Source organism: Malania oleifera, chromosome 8 (assembly GCF_029873635.1).
Source record: "Malania oleifera isolate guangnan ecotype guangnan chromosome 8, ASM2987363v1, whole genome shotgun sequence".
Classification (NCBI taxonomy): Eukaryota; Viridiplantae; Streptophyta; class Magnoliopsida; order Santalales; family Ximeniaceae; genus Malania; species Malania oleifera.
In genome coordinates this window covers 98,413,804-98,432,583 of record NC_080424.1, presented here as the reverse complement: position 1 = coordinate 98,432,583, position 18,780 = coordinate 98,413,804, and positions in this window count along the sequence as shown.

The following is an 18,780-nucleotide window of genomic DNA, read 5'->3' as shown; positions in this document are numbered from 1 at the left end:
AAAGTAACATGAATAGATTATGTCAAGTTTTTATTTTAAAAATATTCATGATTAAATTTTGAGTACGTGAATTTAATTAGATTTATGTTAAGTAAAATATGCCCGATTTAAACTGGGTGTGAAATTAATTATATCTACATTCAAATTTTATTTTATAAATATGTCAAGATTAAATTAAACTGCAGGAATTTGATTAGATTAGGTTTGAGAATATTTTTTTGGGATTAAATTAAACTGTAGGGATTTGATTATATTATATTTTTGGGAATAATTTGGAATTAAATTAAATAGGTGAAATTGATCTCACCCGCATTTTTATTTAAGTTTACTAATTATATGTTTGTGAAACTTTCTCGGGCACTTTATGAAATTATGAAATATCACTCAAATTGTGTGACATGAGATAAATTAATAATAGGTTTTTAAATGTATCTATTGAATTGTTACGGTATTATACTGCGAGTATGTGTTGCTATACTGATTTATGGATATATATATATATATATATATATATATATACATATCGGGATTACTTTGAAATTATGAAACGACAAGTTCAATATGAGAATGTGAATATGACAGTTTAATTCTGTTTTATGGTAAGTTAGAGTTTGCATTAAATGAGGAAATATGAAGTGACTAATTATAAATAGCCTGTGTGGCATATAACTAGCCTGCGTGGCATATAAATAGCATGTGTGATATATAAATAGCTTGTGTGGCATATAACTAGCCTGTGTGACATACGAATAGAAGCAGATGGCCTGTGTGGCATACAAAACGAAGTAGAAGGCCTGTGTGGCATATAGAAGTGTTATAGAAGTGTGAATTAAATTATCTGTGATATGTTGTAAAACCTACGTCAGTAGACTTTTTATGAACTGTATTAAATTATTTGTGATATGTTGTAAAACCTACGTTACTTGATTTATTTGAACTGCGCATATTATTTATACCGATGACATATTTATTTAGGGACAATATAAGGAATGCATATATAAATGATCGTACAATAAAACTCATCTACCACACACTAATAATAATGTATTTCGTCTTACTGAGAAAAGTCTCACCCCATCTAAATATCAACCTTTCAGGGCCTTTAAGAAGTCGAGCCTATGTAGAGACCCAGAAAATTTAATTTATGAAAATAATAAAGGAAAGGAAAAAGAAAGAAAAGAAGGGGAAAAAGAAATTTAAAAGGGGCATCAGCAGGGTCTCGTCGACGAACTCATTTTCTTTGTCGACGAACGTCCTTATTGGTTTCATCGATGAGTACACGTGTCTCATCGATGAGAAGATACCAAGAGCAGAGAATTTCAGGTCATTAAGGGTTCATCGACGAACCCATTATTCTTCATTGACGAACGCCCTTCTATGACTTGTCGACGAGTACACGTGTCTTATCGATGAGGTTACGTGGACAACCGTCTAAATAAAGGTTCAAATAAGATTTTCAGTGAGGGTTTCGTTTCTTTTCACACACTCTCTCTAACTTTCAGTTTCCTTTCCTTTCTCTCTTCAATTTTGGCCCGATTCTCACCCAAATCAACGATCAAAAGTTACCATGATGATCTAGGGGTGATTCTATGCAAGTTGACCAGAGCAGATTTGTAACGCCGTGAACCCGAAAAACAGGTCCGGTGCATTATACATGAATAAACCGTGCTTCGTGGTGCCCTAAAACCACCTAATGGGACTCGGGTGCCACGTAATCCATTTTCATGTACTTGTTATTCTATTAACAATTACGCAGCGGAAAACATGACTACAATCCTCAACCAATATAATACCAGAGTTTTCTACATCTATCTACATTCCAAAATAAACCATTCATCCACCCGTGTCCACATATATACATATCTCCAAAAACATAATCCACAACTTCCAGTATTCACAACTCAAAAGACTTAAAACATAAAACATAAAACATAAAACTTATATATCCAAAAAGTATCATAAAAGTTTATACCCTTTTTCTTACTATATCCAAAAATGCTATAATAACCTCGAGCGCTCTAAGCTCGATCACGTGGAGGTCTTGAAAATGATAAATTTGTATTCGGGTGAGACACATCTCAGTAAGGGAAGAAACAATATATTAAATCAGCGTGCGACCAACATGAAGTTTGTAAATAACATATGTATATGTATTCATCATTTGCAAATCATTATCATAATTTCTAAAATCCTTTCTTGAGTCTGATCAAACACATGCAAGGTATTTTATCCACGAGAATACCTAAGTATTAGTGTGATTACCCCCCCATACAAGTAGCACCCCTCAGCATCATGGAGGTGTACAAGTCCTCCTCATTGGAAGTATCCGCATCATCTTTTCCTTCAGCCTCTACATTCTTATCCCTAGAGAGAGAAAAACAGAGGAAAAATAGATTTATTCGCAAAGAAGCTTCCTTGGATTTTTTATTCACGATGTTGCCACTTGACTTCGTTGACAAGAAGACAGGCTTCGTTGACGAACTACAAAAGGGATTTCGTCAATGAGAGGATGCATTCGTCAATGAAACTTAAAATATGAAATTTGCTTACTCAGGATCTTTTTGTTGACGAGGGACTGAACTTTGTCAACGATCTCTAGAAGAACACTCGTCGATGAAAACAAGAAATTCATCGACAAGGTTTGCTATTCTCCTTTCTAAATTCCCCATTTTCCATTATTCTTTACTTATCTATCCCATTTATTATTTTTCCTAATTATTTAATCATTATAATTTTCCAAGTCGTTGCATTCTCCCTTTCTTCAAAAAATTTCGTCCTCAAAATTTTGCTAATCATTAATTTGTTTACATTTCTACAATTTATTATCTCAGTATATCCCATACAGTTCAGTAATATCACCAAATAAACTTTTGCATAATTTATAACTAAATTATCTTAAATATAAACTCATACCTGTATTCTTGGTATTTTCTGGCTTAGGCTGAATCAACGAGTAAACTCATACTGGACCACCTCTACCAAGTGGTATCTGTTGTTTCCTTTTGTCCTAGTTCAGTACAGGTATAACAGGCAACGATTCCTGACAATTCTTCTTGATGTGCCCCGATTTACCACACCTGAAACAATTAGGAGTCCTAAACTAGCATTCACCCCTATACCTCTTGTTACATTTATGGCATACATAGTAAAACTGATTACCCTAATAACCAGGATAACCCCGATCTATTGTCTCCTGTATCGAGCCCATAGCATATTTCCCTTTCTTCCCCGATCCCTGACTAACCTCAGCCTAAATACTAGATGGTGCAAGCCTCTTCTTCTGCTCTGTCGGTTCCGTACCGCCATAGATGCTATTTTTCAGCACCGAAGCCTTATTAACCAAGTCTGAGAAATTCTGGACCTGGAATCCCACCACCAGTTCATAAATTATGCGTCTTAGGCCTTCTTCAAAATTTTTGGCCTTTCTTGCCTCATTCGAGATCAAGAACGGTGTGAAACGAGATAACTTCATAAATTTCGCTGCATATTCCCCAACGGTCATATTCACCTGGGTTAGGTTAGTAAACTCTTCACTATTTTCCTCTCTGATAGATAAAGGGAAATACCTATCAAAGAACAACTCTTTAAATCACTCCTAGGTCAATGTTATCTTTGCCAGTCTCTGCTCCTTTAGTAGCTTCATAGAAAGACACCAGCGTTTGCATCTCCGGTCATCTTAAATGCGGCATAACGGACCTTTTGCTCGTATGTGCAATCAAGTACATCCATTATCTTCTCTATCTCCTATACCCAATTCTCTATAGCCACTGGATCAGGTCCTTCTACGAAGGCCAGAGTGTAACGCCTCGACCCTCTACGTGGGCCCGGAGTGCTACTAATCCATTCATTTACCTGATAATCCACATACTAATATCATGTACGCAGTGGAAAACATAAATATAATCTCCACAAATATAATACCAGAGTTTACTATCTCTATCTACCAATCATAATAAATTAATCATCCACCTGTATATATAAATATCCCTTAAAACATCCAGTATTCATAATCATTCCTATCTCAGAAAACTCAAAACATAGAACAGAAAACATAAATTTATACATCTAAAAATTAACATAAAAATATATACCCTTTTCTTTTTCTATTTTCCAAAAATGCTTCAAAACCTCGAACTCTCTAAACTCGATCTTGAGGAAATCCTAAAAAAGATACATTTACATTCGGGCATCTTAGTAAGGGAAGAAATAATATATTAAAAGAGTGTGTGGCCAATATGAGATTTATAAACATCATTTTAATAACATTTGCAAAACGTTATCATAAACACTGAAATCATTCTCTGAACCTAATCAATCACATGCAAAAGATTTAACCCATAAGATTACCCGAGGATAGGGGTGATTACCCGCCTATACAAATAGCACCCCTTTGTTCTGATATTTAGGTAACCCTAAGGTCACTACTAAAGCATACCAGGGTACTCACCTTACTCAGTAAACCCTCAAGTGTTAGATTGATCTCGTACTCACACCGTTCAAAAATAGCTTACCGGCAAAGGCCCTAAGGATAGGAAAATCTACCCACCTATACAAGTAGGTTCCCTCTGCCCTAATACATTATGCAGCTATTGCCATATCTGAAGCTACTAGTGCACTCGCCTTACTCAACAAGCCCTCAGGCGAAGAGTGCGCCCCGCCCAAACGTAACATGTTCTACATACATAAATATTTCTAATATCATAATACATTATTCTTTCTATCATTATTCAATCATACACATCTGTTCATGTTCATGGCTTAAACATTGCATTGCATTTCACTTTACGTAATCATTAACATTACATCGTTCACATTTGTCATTTCATTCCTTTATCATTTCATTGTCATTACATTGCATTTTCATTTATTTCCTTCGTACTATAGCTGGTCTTTAGCCATCATCAGTTAGTCTACAACTCCTTTTAGTTGTCATTAGTTAGTCTACACAGAAGTGTGCTAGAATCTGCTAACATGGTTGTCTTTCAGCTGTCTTACATTTACATGGTTGCATTTAGCATACACAAGCAACATAGTCCATAACATATTTTATTCTCAATACTTTACTTACTTAGCCTGCATCTCATACATTTAACATATATTTGCATAGAATTTCATGCCACACAATTTAACAGTAAAAATTCATACATATCCTTGTAAAATAAGCCAACCCACATTTAACATTTAATTACTAAAAATACAATTTTCATTTCTTACATAATTATCTAGAAAATTTCTTTCACTTTTTTCAGTTCATTTCCACAAATACTGGCCCTAGGCTTAGAAATCATAGTTTTACATTGTTGAAATTTTAATAATTCACACCAAAACATACATATAATATAACATAAATTATTACCTTTAATTTCATTAAATCTGATTTTATATATAATTTCCCCTTACTTGGTTTCTTGAACTACACCAACAGGCACCTTGAAAAATACTTGCGGTGCTCACCCGGACCCTAAATCAAAAATCCTAACTCCATTAAATTAATTCTAAATAAAATACTATTTTAATATTTCCTAGGCCCTTAAATATCAAATAAACAGTTATACCCTCAAATATAACCAATTTGCCAAATTTCCCAAATCCCACCCTTCCTTTGGAGTGGGGCCTAGAAAATCCCAATTAGAAATTTACTCATGTCAAAATGACGATGATCACGATTAGGACCCCGTGGTGCTGCCTGATTGTCAATTTAACAGCATATTTAACGAGAAATTGAGAAATTAAGGAAAAATTGCCTTACCCCAGGAATGGTGTCTACGCCGCTCTCACGACAAATCCGCTTCAATAAAAATGTCGGTGGCGGAGTTAGGAATCCAATGACACCTTTTGATTTTTGATCGGCACTCGTTAGATCGATGAAATTGAGGAGAAAGAGAGAGGGAGGCGGAGGCGAGCGAGACGGTCTAAGAGAGTTACAAAGAGAGAGATAGAGATGGGCTGAAGAGAGGCGTATGTCTTCCTAGGTAAGCTTCTTTATTTTTTTTTCTTTTTTTTCTTTTACTTACTTTAACATAATAACCTATTATATTATATAATTATACTTATACTTATATATATATATAATCACCATTTTACTTAACTTAATTAATTTAATTCAATAATAATTAATTAATTACTAATAAATAAATTTAATTTAATCTAATAATTTTTTTACTATTCCTTTTATTTGTTTATTTAACACATTAATTTAATAATGTTTAACTAATTAATTGATTTATAAATTTAATTAATTAATAATATTTTTTATTTAATAATTTTTTTTTCCAGGTTATTATAGGGAGGGTTCATTCTCATGAACTCCTTGATGTTGCAGCTGTGACCTGCAGATGGACACTTCTGCTCTCTCGGATTCTTCCTCATTTTTACCCTAACCTGTCGGGCTATACCGCTTAGCATCATGGAGGTGTCCAAGTCCTCCTCACTGGAAGTCTCCGCATCATCTCTACATCCTCATCTCTAAGATCCATCCTGAAAATAGGATAGGAAAGAGTTAAGAATCTCATATCATAACTCTAACAACACAATCATTAAGTTTTAAATCCAATATACATCAGAGTTCTCCATATAAGGACCAGTCTCACAGCTCAGAAGCGAAATCATCTAAGGTTTACCATGGCTTTTCCGAGGCCATCGACTACTTTAGAAAAATCACAGGAAATCGTCGACATATTTCCGCCTCTAAACTATAAAACAAAATCCTATACTTCTCAACACTTAACCTATCCATCTAGTATGCTCATCCTAACTGATTCCTATTCTCTGGTACAAATCATCCCTAAGTTTGCAGAACCCAAAACCTATTGCTCTGATACCAAAATGTAACGCCCCGAACTCGAAAACCCGGTTTGGTGCGTTATACCTGAATAAACCATGTTTCATGGCGCTCTGAACCCGCCTGGTGGGACTTAGATGCTACGTAATCCATTATCCTGTACCTGTTATTTCATTAACAAATACACAGCGGAAAACATAACTACAATCCTCAACCAATATAATACCAGAGTTTTCTACATCTATCTACATTCCAAAATAAACCATTCATCCACCTATATCCACATATATACATATCTCCAAAAACATAATTCACAACTTCTAGTATTCACAACTCGGAAGACTTAAAACATAAAACTTATGCATCCCAAAAGTATCATCAAAGTTTATACCCTTTTTCTTACTATATCCAAAAATGCTATGATAACCCCGAGCTCTCTAAGATTGATCACGTGGAGGTCCTGAAAAAGATAAATTTATATTCGGGTGAGAAATATCTTTGTAAGGGAAGAAACAATATATTAAATCAGCGTGCGGTCAACATGAGGTTTATAAATAACATATGTATATGTATTCATCTTTCGCAAATCATTATCATAATTTCTAAAATCTTTTCCCGATCCTAATCAAACACATGTAAAGTATTTTACCCATGAGAATACCTAAGAATTGGGGTGATTACCCGCTCATACAAGTAGCACCCCTCTACTCTAATACTTTAGGCAACCAATGGTTACAACTGAAGCATATAAGGGCACTTACCTTACTCAGTAAGCACTCATGTGAAGAAGTAATCTCGTACTTACATAGTTCATACAAATAGTTATCAGCAAAGGCTCCCGAGAATAAGGAAATTTACCCACCCATACAAGTAATTTTCCTCTGCCCTAATACGTTATGCAGTCTACTGCTACATCTGATACCTAGTAGGGCACTTGCCTTTCACAGAACACCCTTGGGCGAAGAGTTTGCCCCGCCTATATAAATACATATCGTACTAGCATGAATATTGATACTACAATAATACATTACTCTGTCTGTCATTTATTCTGTATTTCTCTTCTGTTCATGTTCTCAGCTTTGACATTACATAGCATTTCACTTTACATGGCTCTTTTCTATTTTACATTGTTCACATTTCATATTTCATTTCCATTTCATTCATATTTCATTTCATTCTCATTTCCATTTCATTTCCTACATTCGTACTACAGCTCCTTTCAGTTGTACATCAGTTAGTCCACATAGATATGCGCTATTCTGCTACTACAACTCCTTTAAGCTATTCATCAATTAGTCTACAGCTGCTTTCAGCTGTTCATCATTTATCCATGGTTGCATTAACAATCACATGCAGCATAATTCATATAACATTTTCATTCTCAATACATTTCCTGTATAACCTGTATTTCATACATATAACATAATTCAACATAGAATTTTCATTTTACTCATGCCACACAATTTATCAATATATTTCAAAAATTTTCTGTAAAATAAGCCAACCCTTATTTATCATTCATATACTGAAAGTATACCTTTAATTTCCTACACAATTATCTTCAAAAATCTTTCACTTTCATTAGTCCATTTTCACAAATACATATATAATAAAACAGCCTTAAGCTCAGAAATTATAATTTAAACGGTTGACATTTTAAACCCTTACGGAAATATATACATATATACATAACATAATCCATTTAATTCATAAAACCTGTTTAATATATATTCCCCCTTACCTGCTTTCTTGAACTACACCAACAGGAACCCCAAATGATGCCTGTGGTGCTCACCTGAACCCTAAATCAAAAACCCTAGTTTAATCAGATAAACCCCAAATAATCTACTATTTCTGCATTTCCTAAACATATAAACCTCAAAAAAACATTTAAAACCCAAAAATTAAGAATCTTAACCTTGACCTTAACTTTGGAGCGTTTCCCGAAAAGCCCAGTTTAGAAATTTGCTCCGCTAGATGTGTAAAGAATCTTCCCTAGAACACTGTAACGGTCTTCGTTTGTCAATTCGAGTTGAATTCGAGCTAGATTCTTAGAGAGAAGGCGTAGAGGCATTTTAGAGAGAGAAAAATGGAGGAACAATAGATTTCTTTGCAAAGAAGCTTCCTTGGATCCTTTTATACACGATGTTGCCACGTGACTTCGTTGACAAGAAGACAGGCTTTGTCGATGAACCATAGAAGGGACTTCGTTGATGAGAAAATGCATTCGTCGATGAAACTTAAAATCTAAAATTTGCTCACTCGGGATCTCTTCGTCGACGAGGGACTGAACTTCGTCGATGAAGACAAGAAATTCGTCGACGAGGTCTGCTGTTCTCCTTTCAAAATTCCCCATTTTCCCTTATTCTTTACTTATCTATCCCATTTATTATTTTCCCTAATTATTTAATCATTATAATTTTCTGGATCATTACAGGATTGTTGATTTGGAGTCCTTGGGCACCATTCCAAAATCAGGGTAAGTGAGTTATTTTAGGGTTTAAATGATTATTTGGGATATGTGGACCTAAGAAATGTGTTAGATGATGAATAAATTGGGGTTAAGTTGATTGAACTGTGGATAATGCGATTTCAAGGTTTGGAGTTCTAAACGCCGCGAGCGTGGTTTAGGGTTTTTCCACAGGCTTCTCAAGAAACAGGTAAAGGGGATAGATTAAGTCAGGTATTTTTAGAAAATTAATTATTGAATATACAGTATTTGATTCAGAAATTTATATATGATTTAGTATAGTTTTTGGGAATACTGATGTTGAATTGAGGAGACTTTGGAAAACATGTTTAATATTATTTTGTCAGCTAAATATGTTTTCCCAGATTAGATAATTTATTACAGAGTAGTACTCACTTGTGTGTGGCATGAGTATAAATTTTACTATAAATTTATGGTATGTCAGAATATTTTATGATTTCACAGAAAAAACATGATTTGATGACAATTTTGAGGACAAACTATAAACTGGATAGAAATAATATTTTTAGTGTATTATAATATTCAGCCGACACAGATGTCGTGATATTCAGCCGATACAGATGTTGTGATTTTCAGCCGATGCAGATGTTGTGATATTCAGCCGGCGTAGATGCCGTGATATTTAGCCAACGCAGATGGCGTGATATGCAGCAGGTGCAGATGCCGTGACTAGATAAATTTATAGCAGTTGTTTAAACAATTATTATGATAGATTTTACACAGAATCATGAAACGGTATTATACAGTTACATATGAAATATACTATATGATAGCATAATCCTGATGACTTAGTTTAGTTTCAGAGCACGGTACTGTAGCTATCAGATCAGGTAGTGCTACCACATGTCTCAGATAGAGTGTGGAAGAAGGATAGTCGATTGAGCCCAGAGTAGAGTAGTGTGCCCCCCTAGCAGTTCGGGCCAAGCTAGGCAGGCCAATTGTACTTACATACTAATTATTTTTGGCTTAGCATGGTAGGCCAACCATTGCAAGGTCCCGCCTACAGGCTGCACAACCCAGTCATGTGGGGGTAATATATGACATCAACTAACTATCCATCCAGGGTATGATTTTAGTAATACACAGATATAACAGATGATTTATATGTATAAAGTAATTTAGTATGACACAGTATGTTACATTGAAATATGATTTATTCAAACTTATACAGAACATTTTTACTTGATTTATCAAATGTAGATACTATGTGTAGATTTTCCTTACTCATCAAATACAGTTTATCACGTACAGTATATGTTTATAACACAATAATACTCATGTTGTCACACACTGATATTAGTCTATCTCCCTTACTGAGAGGTGTCTCACCCCAGCAATACAAACATTTTAGGAAATCCAGACAGACGAGCGAAGTGAGCTCCGAGATAGAGAAGACTGTTAGTGCTACACTAGCTGAAGGGTATGTAGTTGGTTTGAGATAATGATGAATTTTTGGGGTATGACCCTAGGGTATTTATAGTCCTTTTTGGGATATATATATGTGTGTGTGTGTGTGTGTGTATTTTTGGTTATAGTAAATGTAATGACCCCAAAAATTTTATGCATGGAAATGTAAAAAAATAAAAAAATAAAAAAACTAAAATTAAAATTAAAATAATTATTTTTATTTAATTTTAATTAATAATTATTTTTAGTTAAATAATATAATATAATATATATATGTAAACTAACAATCAGGAAGCTTCTTCCTAATTGAAATTGATATCTATTTCAGAGGCCCCCTCTCTGCGCTGTCTCTCATAGCGTCTCTCATTCTCGTCTCTCCCTCGTCTCCTCTTCCACTCTCCTCAATTTCTTCTCCAACATTCGGTTAATCGGAAATCTGAAGATACCGTTGGGTTCCTACCTCCGTCACTGACATTCCTACTGGAGCGAATTTGTTGTGGGAGCAGCGTAGGCATATCTCTTGGGATAAGGCCAATTTTCACACTTACTTCAGTTTTTCTTAAATCTTAAGCCCAATTAACGAACGGAAATTGCCAAGAGATTCATGGCGAGATTCTCTACAATCTAGTTGGAGCGGGTTTTCGAGTTGGAGCTCCGGGGCACCAACCCTAAATTGGGGGTAAGTTTAACAATTTAGGCTTTTAATAGGCTATTTAGAGTATTCCGAATCTAAGGGAATTTTAGAGAAAATTACTTTAGGGATTGTGATGAATAATACGGTAAAGTTTTAATTTCAGGGTTTTAGGGGTTTTGAACGCCGTGGGGCGTAGGTCGAGGTTTTATCGAGTTTTTCAAGAATCAGGTAAGAGGGATTAAGTTAAGTCAGAATTTTTTTAAACATGAATTCATTCAATTGTTATATATTTATTTATTTAAGAAATTAAAGGTTATTTTGAAAATCAACCATTCAAAATGAATTTTACAAACCTAAGATATTTGGTATGGTATTTTTGAATAAAACGAACGGTGGAAAGCTTGTTTGTTTATATGGTTATGTTAAAATATGGAAAATCGTGTGGCAGATGATTTAATTGGTATGAATTATTATATATCTGGATTTGAGATTTTGAAATACTGAATTGTTTGAGAAATACTGGAAATACTTGCGAAAATACTAGAACTGTTTATGAAATGCAGGAGTTTGAAATAATGGCCAGTGGCTGAGTATTGTTTCATTGGCCAAGGGCCAGGATTATTATTTGACAGCGGAGGTCCGAGTTTTAATTAACAACTATATGCCAGGTTTTATTTTGTGGCCGAGGGACAGGTTTTTGGAATAACAGGAAATATATGTGAATTGATGTTTTAAATGGTGATTTCTATTATCTAAATTGCATGATATGCTTTAAGAACTCTGGGAACCAATTGTTTGTGAGCATGATACCATTGCTACTTAGACCATGTGCACCCTCACTGTTATGGATAGAAGTGTAGGGGGTCCCAGCCGAGTGCCTGCGTGAGGTTGAAGTAAGGGCGTCGGACCTGCAGCTTTGTTGTGGATGCCTGCAAACGTGCTTGCAGAGGATGTTGTTTCTTTGACTTTGTTTAGGCTGATTACCCCGGCTTAGTCCAGCCTTTGAGCTGCACAACTTGTGCCATGGGGGAAGTAAATGGCGTGATTGTCACATGACTTGTCTTATATGCATATTTGTTAATCTATATGAATACGGATAATTAATAAGATAATTATGAGGGCTTACTGAGATAGGTGAGTGCCCTAATAGCAGTAATGGTATTAAAGTAGAGGAAAGCTACTTGTATGGGCGGGTAATCTTCCCTATCTTCGGCTAATTGTGTGTGTGAGTGTAAAATAAGAACGATTTCATAAATGTGTTTATCTACTTACTGAACTGGTTATTTTCTGTATACTAAATGAATACTGGTCACACACTAACATTAACTTAGTCTTTCCTTTACTGAGTAGTGCCTTACCCCTGCTTTACTAACTGTCTTTTTAGGAAATCCTAAAGATCGGGTCTAGCAAGCTAGAGGAGCTGGGCTAGCGGTGTAAATTTATGTAGGTAGTGTGTATAGATAGAGATTTTATTTTTGTTTAGTTTTATGGGATGTAATTATGTGAAAATTGGGATATTTGTGTATGAAGATAGTTAAAACTCTGGTAATATAATTTAAGGATTTTGTATTTTATTTTCGCTGCATTTAATATGATGAGTTTGGTATCAAGTACACGTACGTCACTAAAGTAGCATTTCAGGCCCCACGTGGCGGGTCGGGGCATTACAGGTGGTATCATAGCCTAGGTTTGCTAGGTTCTGTAGACTTTGATGGTTGATAATTACCAGAGTGTAGGTTGAGATAGGATAAGGATGAGAGTGGGTAGATTAGGTTAAGTTTTGGTTTGGAAGCTTGGAGGCGGAGATCCTTGACGGTTTCTTGTGCTTTTCTTGAAATGACGATTTCAGGAAAACCATGGCAAATCCATCAATGGTTTCATTTATGGGTTGAGGGACTGGAGCTCGGAAATTTAGGTTGGGACATTAGGGCGGTCGAGTAAGTGTGTGGAATCAGTGTTATATTGGAGACTATTATCTTGTCGGTTTTGTGACAAAACTAGGGGAATGAATTTTTAAACTGAGAATTCATACGTATTAGTAGTTTCTTCATTTCATATTTACTTCAATTATGATAAATGAAGAGTTTCCAAGTCAGTTTCTATCCTATCTTTAGGGTGGATTCTAGGGGAAATGACATCGTAGCTGGAGGGGATAATCACGTGGGTACTTCCAGTAAAGATGATATTGATGATTCAGCAGTGCTGCAAAGTATAGCGCGACGGGCTAGGAAAGAGAACATGGAGGGACTCCAGAGAGTAGGATCAGCCACTGGTTGGTTGGGGCTGCACTTTTCAGTAGTTTTCTCGGATGAATCTGCCAATTATTGTAGGAGAAGCAAACCCGGTCATTGCTAAAGATTGGGTTCAGGAAATAGAGGAATTGCTGGGTGTGCTGTAGTGCACAAAGGAACAGAATGTGCGGTTTGCCACCTTTAAATTGGCAGAGGAAGAGAACAGGTGGTGGAGATTGGCGAAGATAGTTAAGGAACAGCGTCCAGGGCATACATCTATCACCTAGAGCCGTTTCAAGGAGGTCTTCTTTGATAGATACTTCTCTACTACCACCTGAGAGGCGAAGGCTCAGAATTTCCTGCATTTGACCCAGGGACCCATGACTGTACAGCAGTATGTGGCCATGTTCGTACAACTATCCCGTTTCACTCCTCATATGGTCCCAGATGAGTTGAGGAAAGCTCGGATGTTCGAGAGAGGTCTGAGGCAGGAAATACGCACACAAGTGGTGGCGTTGTTGACTCAGAGTTTCTTTGAGCTGGTGGATAGGGCCATGGCAGTTGAGGCCAGTATTTAGGAGGAGAAGAGAGTTGCAAACCAAAAAAAGAGGCCCTTGCCGCAGGGGTTTCAGACCAGCACTAGTCAGGGCTCATGGAGGCGGCCTAGTAATTTCTTAGGCCAGCGACATGATACAGGATCTCAAGCCCATAAGGGGAGTTCGCAGCGTCCTATCTGTTCCAGATGCCATCAGAGGCATTGAGGCGAGTGCAGGGGAGGACCAGCTATCTGCTATTAGTGCGGTGGGCTTGGATATATGGCGCGAAACTGTCGTGCGACATTGAACTATCCATCTCCACAACATCAATACCGAGGAGGTAATCAGGCACCTCGAGGGGGTCACCAGAAGGGGAGTTGAGATTAGAGGATATTCCGATAGTGAGGGATTTTTCTAATATATTCCCTGAGAATTTGCCAGGACCACCTCTTGATTGTGAGGTAGAGGTTACTATTGATCTAGTTTTGGGGAAAGTGCTGATTTCTAAAGCGTTGTACAGAATGACACCGGCAGAATTAAAAAAAGTTAAAGGAGCAGATACAAGAATTATTAGATAAGGGTTTATTAGGCCCAACGTGTAATCTTGAGAAGCGCCGATATTGTTTATGGAAAAGGAAGATGGGTCGATGAGAATGTGCATCGACTACTTATTTTTATATTTCCATAAGTTGGCCAAAATAGTGGGGACAATTTAATCTTAAAATTAAGATGCTCATAAGAATGTAAGATATTAAGTGGGCAACGATTGGACTCCTATGTTTTGAGGAAATTCTTTATTTCCTTGGAAGTGATGTTATCACCATAATATGGAAACAAATATGAGAATAAAATGTCATGGGCATCGCATTGCCAAGTATTCCGAAGGATCCTGTGAACCAAATAACACCTAACAGAATCATATTTAGTAACTTACCTAGAAGAAAAGTCATAATGATACTCGGACCTTAAGCAAACTGCTATCTAAAGGAAAACCATACATGCTAGGACCTGAAGTTTATATTTTTGCCCTATCCTGTGTGAATCCTACTTGGCAATGGGACACTAATTTAACCGCTTAGGCATCAGCTCGGTTGGGATTTGATTCGTATACAACTTAATGTGAAATCTTCTATGGTGATCTGCAGTTGATTGTGGCTTTGAAGCCATCTTTAGAATCTAATTCCAACTCTATAATGAAATTCTTCATTCTACCATTAGCAACTCTCTAACACAAATGAATATCACATTTTCCTTCCTGGTTTATTTCACACAAGATTTATACTTCTAGACAATGTTCAATCACTGATCATAGCTGACTAAACAACTTCATTAGTATTGTATTTTGTACCAAAAACCAACACACGTGTTTATTGCATATTTGTCTAGTTACTGGAGCAAGATCAAGGTTGGCTTGAGTTGGTATACGAGGACTTGGACTTGCCATAATTACAATCCTTGTTTTTCATTGAGGACATTTTCTAACTATATTTTGATATTCAACATTTTCCAACATAGGCTAGAAGTGGAATCTTAAAACTGTTGCAAGCAAGGAAAAAAATAAAATAAAAAATCTAGAAACCAATTTGGTAGGAAAATGATACTTTACCCTGATTTAAAAGTGTAAGCCTGTGTATTAGTTTGGCATCGAAAATGAATTGGGTGATTAGAATTATGAAGAATGTTTAGAAGCTCGTATAATTTTTACTCAAACAAATCACAAGTTATGATGATTTTGTGAAGTGCCTTTTATACATTTGATCTGACAGGCTAATGATTACGCATCCTGGTCTGAGATGCTCTAGCAGGTATGGTCCTTGGTGAGTATGAGTCATCATTGTAAGTTATCTGTTTAAATATGAGGCTAATCATCGGTGGTTATTCATTAATCATACACTTAGTTGATTGTTTTCAAAAGAAAATAGAACTCAAAGGTCCAAATGGAGTGAGGGTTTTCTTTCTAACTAACAAGCTCTCATATTTGACATCTTGAGTGCTTGTGAAAGGACAAGATGTGGGCACATGTCTGGGGTTGTAACGACAATGAAAGAAATATATAAGTTAACGAATCCCCAAATTTCTTTACCCATAGGTGATGAATTTTCAGATATTCTTCCCAGATGATTTATCGGGGTTACTTCCAATAGGAGATTGAAGTTAATATTGATTTGGTGCTAGGAACGGAGCCTATGTCAACTATTTTATATAGAATGACATTAACTGAACTAAGGCAACCTAGGGTGCAACTAGAAGATTTCTCAAAAAACAATTTGTTCGACCTAGTATATAATCATAGGTTGCACTTGTGTTATTTACTAAGAAACAAAATGGGACCTTGAGGCTATGCATTAATCATTGGAAGTTGAATCATGTTACATTAAGAATTGGTATCGACTTCTAGGGATTGGTGGATTATTTGATTAATTGGTAAAATCCCAAAATTTTTGAAGATTGATTTTCAATTAAATTATCACTAATTAAGAATTGGAAATTTCACATCCTAAATATAGAATTGAGTGCACAGTAAGATCGCTATAAGTTTTTTGGTGTTATCAATTGGGATTACCAATGCACCTTGCACTTTCATAGATATAATGAATCAAGTTATTGAACCATATCTATATCAATTCATTATAATTTTATGGATGATTGTTGGGGTATTCAAAAACTCAAGAAGAGCATGAACAATATTTGTGGTTAATTTTACAAACATTATGTCACGTCCCAAACCAGGTAATGGGACCCAGGGGTGAAATAGTAACTTAACCTGTCCTTGTATCATACAAAATCCATGACACAACACAATGAATGAGGGTCCGACCCCATGGGGTTCCCAGGCACCCTATACACATCCATATACAGTCAGGATAAACACAGTGGAAATAGTCTTTTATACACAGTCTGTACCATACCAAAGTCTATACAAAACAAACTAGGATCCATAATACAACATTAACCCGGGTGTCAGCCCAAACCACAAAAGACATCCTGAAACAATCCTAGTCCTTACCCAAGTACCTCTCGCAGTACACCGACCACTATGCTCCTAACACAAGGACACTAGTTCCGGTTACTCGAAGGACCTGAAAAATATATACGTACAGTAAGGGTGAGACACCTCTTAGTAAGGAAGAATCAGGTTGTATCGGTGTGTGGCATATGAGTGTTATCATGACATACTAACATGCATAGTTTAAATAGTTAAAACAATTTCAGTATTTTCACAAAACAAGCAATACAATATGGTGTCATCACACCCTTCGGTCGAAGCCAGACTATCTGGTGATATTTCACACCCTTCAGTAAAAATCGGCGATTTGGTGATATCTCACACCCTTCGGCAAAAGCTGGCAGTCTGGTGATATTTCACACCCTTTGGCAAACGCCGGTGCCCTTGGTAACCTGGCATAGCACCAGCCCATGGTGTTGAATAGGTGCAGATCTGGTGTTTTCACACCCTTCAGCAAAAGTCGGCCGATCTAGTGGTATTGCGCACTCTTTGGAAAAATCCAAATTTCAAAACCTGGAACAATTCAGAACCCCGTTCCTATTTCATTTCATCAAAACACAACACATGCATGCTCATATAACCAAACAATTCCACACCCATTTGGTAATCTAAAATCATGATTTTTCAAACATATACAGTTTAAACAAGTCAAGGCACGGTCATTCCTATAACACAATATATATCACAATATATTAACAGTTTTCCAACAAAACCAGGGATGCAACCCATCCCCCCATTTTTCCCAAAACTGTAACATGAAAAACACATAATTTTACCAGTTAGATTCCTCCAAATGAGTAACACACACAGGACCGTGAACAACAGTTCTAACGAGTTTGATTTAAAAAATAACCGACATAAACTGAATCCTCTTACCTTTCCCCAAAAATCCAAACCCGCGCTCTACGGCTCCTAAACCGCAAACCAAGTTCCAAAAACCTACAAATCACAGTACTGAACATGCTCACAATTATATTCTCTACACAACTACCAAAATAGAATCGAAAACTGAGCTTTACCTCGATTTTGAGCCAAAACCCGAAAACACCCGAAATGAAGATCCGATCAGTAAAACTTGTAGATAATCCTTCACTAATCCTCATGGTAACGTCGGATCATCAATTCCAGCAATGATCGACGAAGAAATCTAGAGAGAGAGAGAGAGAGTATTTCAAGTTTCTAGAGAGATAGAGAGAGGATTTGAGATTTCTTAGTAGGTAGTGTGTATAGATAGAGATTTTATTTTTGTTTAGTTTTATGGGATGTAATTATGTGAAAATGGGGATATTTGTGTATAAAGATAGTTAGAACTTTGGTAATATAATTTGAGGATTTTGTATTTTATTTTCGTTGAATTTTATATGATGAGTTTGGTATCAGGTACACAGACGTCACTAAAGTAGCACCTTGGGCCCCACATGGCGGGTCGGGGCATTACAGTAAAAGTCTAGTATTGTATATAAGGTTAAGGATATTTTGATTTCCGCTGCATAGTTGTCATGTATGTATGGACAGGTATATCCTCGGTTTCCTTTGGGATCCAGGTTGATTTAGTTTATGTTTAATGGTATCAGAGTTATTGTTATTATTATTATTATGTGAAAAAAAAAATTGTAGAATTTTCAGGGCATTACAAATGTGGTATCAAAGCCTAGGTTGCTAGGTTCTGTAGACTCTAGTGCGCAGCGAAAAC